General features: G+C 36.5%; 1 long non-coding RNA gene across 2 annotated transcripts; it reads left to right on the top strand.

The window, feature by feature from the left end:
• Window positions 1-909: 909 nt before the first annotated feature.
• Window positions 910-2,776, top strand: LOC129454885 (uncharacterized). 2 transcript variants are annotated; one of them, XR_008648110.2, is made up of 3 exons: window positions 910-1,949; window positions 2,060-2,141; window positions 2,632-2,776. It is a non-coding gene; the product is annotated as an uncharacterized lncRNA (long non-coding RNA). The 2 variants fall into 2 exon arrangements; XR_008648109.2 differs by having other exon boundaries at window positions 2,636-2,776.
• The last annotated feature ends 4,092 nt before the right edge of the window (window positions 2,777-6,868 follow it).

A 6,868-nucleotide genomic window follows, 5' to 3' on the forward strand; every position in this document is an offset into this window, starting at 1 on the left:
GAGATTGCTTCGCTCTGCTACTGCTCGCTGCTAGTCTGAATGCAGCTTTAGGGAGCATGTACACGAAAGCGTTTACGCTTGTAGCTGGCGTATATATTAAATTGTTTCCAATGGACGTGCAGTGCTTTTCAAAAATGCCAGCTGGCACGTTTTATCCCCGTTTATACCCAATGCTGAGTGGCCAGAAATTAAAAATGTTCATCTTTGGGTGAAACGCTCGGCAATGTCACTTTTTACTTTGTTGTCCAATCACAGTGGAGGAGGGGTAGGACAAATACCACAACAACCAATCGGCGCATTGTACGACCAAAGCCAACAAAGCACTTAGCTAAAAAAATGGGCAAAGCAAACACAGCTGGTGTTCTCCTGATGCTTTGGTGTATATATAGGCCCTCTTATTCACTAACAACCTTGGGCAAATTTTTGAGAAAAGCTGGAACCAAAATATTGAATTGAGTTGAACTTGAGAACCAAATCATTTTATCTAATTCAAACTCAGACAGTGTTTGGGATAACGCATTATAAGTAACGTGCATTACATAATAATTTTACTTTTCTGAAGTAACGAGTACTTTAACGCATTACAAGTAATGAGCATTGTGTAATAATTTTACTTTTCTGAAGTAACAAGTACTTTAAAGCATAACTTTATAAATATACATATTAATATTTGAGTAATATTTATGTAACGCAAAAGTAACACAAAAGTCACTTAAAAGTAACGTAATCATTACTTTCCATGAAAGTAACTAAGTAACACAATTAGTTACTTTTTTTGGGGAGTAACTTAATATTATAAAGCATTACTTTTAAAAGTAACTTTCCCCGACACTGAACTCAGACTAAACAATTAATTAATGTTCAATATACATGTAGACATATTTACTTTTGGTGCTTCTTTGCTTTTCATTGTCTTTTTGCAACTTAACAGTTGCAAGTGGTCAATGTGAACTATTGTTGTACTGTATAGATAAGTTTTTTTCAGTTTTTGGTGAACTTTTCCTTTAACGTTGATGTACAGTATCAAGCGTGTCCAGACTCTGCAATGAGCTGTAATGTAATGAGGTGGAAATTGCTCGTTTTCACTTTTTTACCTTCCATTAAGGACCAATATGAGGAGACATGCCTGAAATCTCCCTATCGTTCAGTACGTCATTCACAAATTGGAATTTTTTCCTCCCTACATCAACATCAGTTTAGTGCAACATCATCCCAAGGGTAACACGTAAACTGAAGAGGGAGTCTGTGGCAACAATTCCTATATCATCACATACATCAAAAATCAACCACAAAGTGCCGTAACAGATGAAGGGTCTGAAATCACATTTTTAATAATGTCAGCATTTTTATACACGTATTCAGTCACTTTGAAATGTTGTTCAAAATTACCATTAAAAGAAAAAAATGTTTCTTGGTTGTGGGTGAACTCGAAAATCTATTAAAGTGAATGGGGCATGTCTCGCACAGTAATAATAGTACCTGGTAGGAACAAAAATATATTTTATTAGAAAACGGGAAGCAAAACACAGTTTCATGGCTGGTGAGAAATATTTACAACCATTGACAGGTTGCAAATAATTCAGTTTAGACCCCGACTGTGACTACAACAAATGTTGACTTTCTGCAGCATAAACAACAAACTTGAAAAGAGCAGAGAAGGGCCATGGTACAAGAGTTTAAAAAGCTTGGCAGAAGATGAACAGCTAGCAGGTCAAAGGTGAAGGTGTTAACTGCATGAAAGCAATGAAAGAACACTTCTTCAAAGACCCGCACATAAATACGCATGGTCTTAAATATTCATGATATAACGGTGCTACCATTTTCATCTGCCAAAAATGAACTGGAGAGATTAAATTGGAGCAGAAGAAGCTAAAGATGAAGAAAAGAGGATGAGGGAAAATGCTGGGTCGTCGCCTTGAATGCATGCTGATTTCGACTACAATTATGAGGTGATAAACGCAGAGCCTTGAAAATGTTCACCAATTTTCTTCTTTTCTGCTTCGAACTGTCCTTTATTACTGACTTTTTTGTATCTATTGTTCTCATGGCTCTTTTTAAGTGGAGTGGACATGCTGTGGAAGGCTGGTAGCAGCTATAAGTACCTGAGCCCCGAAGTAGCAACTTAAAACCAGGAAACAAAGGTAAATCAGTTAGGTTAGCCTGCTGTGACAACTAAATCTGTTTGTTCCTTACCAATATCAGGTTCGGTGTACAGTTGAATCCATTTGAACCCTGTAAGACAACCCCTCACCCCGACACATTCACTTTTTTGCAGTACACTGTATGAACTTGTCATGTTTCATTTGTTCACATGTAAATTATTTAGATGACTAACAGGTAATGTGAAATGTTATATAGAGTGTTTATTATTGTTCAACGTGTCTGAATGTAAGGCTCAGTCCGATCCGTATGTTCTGTGATAGTGCAGATATTTATGTGATGTGATGGAAGTTACAGATTTGAATTATATTAGGTTTAGTAATTTTATAAGCCTTCCATTAACCGAGTCATTAGTGACATTACTTGAATGATTAGAATCTTAATGCACCTAATATATTGACATCTCATACTAAATTAATCACTACAATCTCCTTCCACACACATTGACCACAACCAACCTCTTCTGTTAAGGCAGCACGCAGCACCTAGAGAGCGGTTGCGAGGATAAAGTGGACCATGGCTGGATGTGTCAGTGCGGAGATGAAGGTGCAGAAAGGGGGAAGTGGAGAATTGGGAAAGGCGAGACCAGGAACGTGTAGCTCAGTGAGGTTCAGTGTTGGGGGTAAAGCATAACAAGTAACGTGAACTACGTAATAATATTACTTCTTTGAATTAACGAGTAAAGTAACGCATAACTTTAAAAATTTACACTTTAATATTTGAGTTACTTTTTCAAAAAAGTAGTGTTACTTTTCAGTTTAATTAATTTGATTTAAAAAAAATGTACTGAATTAAACATGAATTGAACATTGTTACGTATAATTACGTACTCTGTGTGCGCACGTGAGGGGGAACAGTTTAAGTCAGAAACGGAGATAGCAGGCCAAAGCTTGACATTTTGTGATGGAAATATGCAAACTTCTCACAGTCATAAAAAACACCTGCAAGGCCTGAAAGAGATCAAGCCTCAGCCAAGTAAGAAAAAGTATTGCAAAGTAACTTAAAAGTAACGTAAGTATTAGTTTCCATGAAAAATAACGCAATTAGTTACTTTTTGGGGAGTAACTTAATATTGTAATGCATTACTTTTAAAAGTAACTTTCCCCAACACTGGCGAGGATATTAAGGTGAATTAGCCTGCTTACACAACAACGACGTAGTAAAAAATGGAAACGTTTTTCCTTTGCATTTGTGAAAAAATGCCAACGTTTTCAAAATGGATCTGCGAAAACAACTATAAACCTACAAACATACCCAGCAAGCAATTTTGCTTTTAAAAAACAAGGCAAAATTAGGTCTGTGTATGAAAAATGTAATAGACGTCTAACCATAGCCCAAAAATAAATGAAATCGAATAAATAAATGAAACCAAACATCTCACTGTTGACTTGGCGTACATGATGGAAAAAACCCGGCATGTAGGGAAATTCAAGTTTATTTGGGCTAGAAGTGGGTTAGTCATAGCCAAATTATATTGGGTCTATAGTTAACCTAGACAGTGAAATGATGGCTGTTGCTTGTTAGGTACAAACAATAAAGACATCGACAGCATCAAGTAGTTTTGTTTGGGTGGACAATGCGAAAAATGACCCTGGTCTATAAAGTAACAAATTTGTAAAACTTTATTGGAGAAGTGTTAATAAAGTCCTAAATGTAGTTCTCGAGACCAGTCTCAAGACCACTTTCTAAAGGTCTTGGTCTCGTCTTGGAATCGATCGCATTTTTAGTCGGTCTCGTCTCGGTCTCAGACAAAGAGGACTCTGAATTTTATTTCAAGACTGGTCAAGACCACAACTGATGGTACACCACAAATGTATTTTTATCATTAATTTTATGGTCTTGTCTCGGTCTCGACCTGTCTTGGTCTTGGTCATGACTTGGTCTCGGTTTAGGTGCTCTTGACTACAACACTAAAATGAGTTTCAAAAAACAAATCCTTAAATCCTTTAGATCCTTGAAAATCATAAAATTTGTATCCAAAAAGAAACAAACAAACGTTTTGTCACACAGGACCTTCCTCTGTGTTTTCCACAGGTGTGCGCATGATCCTATTTTGGGTGAATTTTATAAGTGTTAAAGAGCAACTATCGTCCAATTCACGATTTTACATTTCTTTTGGTGTGTAAGTGTGTATTAGTACATGTTAACGGTATGCAAAAGGTATTTTGGCAAACCCCAAAGTATACGATTTTTATGAGTTGTCGTTTCCAACGCAAATCTCTTTTCTTGGACTACAACAATCACACTGATTGTAGGCAACAGTTTATTTCCTGGGCTTGTTGATGTGGACAAGAGCGACATTATCATAATTCCTCCCGCGTTGACTCACAGCCTGTAAATGAACTCCTGTTAGCATTGCATTGTGAGCGAATCTTTCAAACATGGTAAGGAGCGTCACATTTCCGGCTAACGTCACAGGTATTCAGGCCAATCACAACGTACAGATTGGCTGGCCAATCAGGGACACGGCGCTTTTCAAACCGATGAGTTTTGTACAAAATCAATGCGTTTGAGGAAAGCAGTATATTTGGAGCTACAAAAATTTACGGTATGTGGTAAATAACGTGTTTTTTGAACCATAAACCACTCGAACACATTGTATTATACCAAATACACAAAATAAAGTTTTTTAGCAACGAAATAGGTGCTCTTTAATAAACTCAGTATCTTGAGCACCACAAACACAATCCTATTGGGCGACCTCCATTTTTGGTATGGTTCTTTCGCACATGCCTGTAATCTGAACACTTAATACGTATATGCATTACATCATCGTTTTTACAGATTAGCGTTAGCTGCTGAGTAATAACATTTTCCTCTGGGATGATTCATAGGCTGATGTCTTTATGGCATTATGCTTTTATACGGAATAATCCGTCTCTTTAATGCTCTTTGTGTATATTACATAAAGCCACCTGTATTTATGAGAGCAGGAGGTAAACCTTATTATACAATATGTCTATAGTCACTCAGACAAGAACTGTGTGTTATGGGGTTCTTTCTTTGGCAGCTATAAATGATTTAGGCTCAGTTCCTTTAAGATTCATGGATAGGATTAAGAAAATAATCTCACAGACAAATATTCCTGTTCCATAGTTCTTCATCTCTGGGTCTGAGATGTCTCCTGACAGCATTGGATTCAAGGAGCTTTTATAATCCCCAAACAGGAGTGTAATCTAGGAACAGATCATGTTCCTTTTTTCTGCATTTCTTATTATGAAAATGCATATATGTGTATTGGCACACATGAATTAAATAAATATTGTAATCATTTATTTTTATACATTTTGTAATGTGTAAAGTCCAGTCTCCCATGTCAAAGTGTTATTGTTGGTGTAGATGTAGAGCATTTTAGGTTATTTACTGTATATGGTTCTGTAACTGTAGGATGCTGATGGCACCCAGGGCTGCTGTGATCTAATATAAAGACATAAACATGATCTTTATTACCACCAGTTTAATTCCTGTGCTAGATTATGTGCGTCAAATCTTGCATAAGACATTTGGAAATCGTGTCAAGGACAGCAGCTTTGCCATAGTGATGGTTGATTTAAAGAAAAATGGCTTAAAGAGGAAGTTAAGTCCGTTTCTGTTCGATATGAGTGATCCTTATTCACTGCCTCTGATGCATGTTCAAATATAAATGGGATACACTTCAAAAACAATGAGATGACCAATTTGCCTTCTTAAGACCCACCAAAGTGCATGGAAAAGCTTTGTTTAATGCGTTGACGTAATTGCATTGTAACATGGATATTATGGTGGGATATATTGAAAGTCCCCTTTAAAAGTAGCTCATAGGGCTCTATCTTACACCCGGCGCAATGCGCGGCGCAAGTGTCTTTCGCTAGTTTCCACCCTGCGCAATTATCTTTTTCACGTTTAGTGCCACGTTGTTTAAATAGCAAATGCATTTGCGCCCCCTTTTGCACCCATGGACGTTCTGGTCTGAAAACGAGATGTGTTCAGGCGCATTGTTGGCGCGTTGCTATTTTGAGGCAACTAAAATAGACTACGCTATTGACCAACAAAAACCTGGTCCAAAGTCTAAAGTCAATGCCGCAAAATGTTTTTTTGTTATTTAAAGAGCGCATTAGTAATATGCGCCTATAAACGGGAGGACAATGCGGGTTTGCTTATCACATACATAAATGTGCAGCAGCACAAAAACCCTTTTAAATATGAAAGTTTAAAGGATTGAATGTAAAAGATTATTATTGAGTCTCCTGGACATAAATGAGGACCAATTATGAGACGTTAGAAAGTGCAAAGAGCTGCTTCACCTGTAGCCTGGTAAGTAAATAAATGCTTTGCTTTAAACAAATGCATCTGTTTTTTAAATTATTTTTTTTAAATGCTACCTCACAGATTTATTGTATATGATGACTCTGTACCTGCGGATATGGCGAGATGAGAAACATTTTTAAGTAATGCTTAAAAAAACTCTTTGCTTAAAAAAACGCTGTCCAAGTGCTGAAACATGCGGAGAGCCGTTTGTAAATTTTTTATCTCCTGTTTGTTACAAATAAAGTATTTTTAGGGTACAAACCTTATCTTACATGTAAATTATTTTTGGATGATATATTGGATAGCCATATATTTAAAGCAATTACAAGCCTGCTTTTTTACTTCCATGACTAAAAGAAAACGACTTTTAAAGGTTTTAATAAAAAAAATAACAATTTCAAAACAAGTGAAAAACAACATA

This window comes from Misgurnus anguillicaudatus, chromosome 20 (genome assembly GCF_027580225.2).
Source record: "Misgurnus anguillicaudatus chromosome 20, ASM2758022v2, whole genome shotgun sequence".
NCBI classification, from domain to species: Eukaryota; Metazoa; Chordata; class Actinopteri; order Cypriniformes; family Cobitidae; genus Misgurnus; species Misgurnus anguillicaudatus.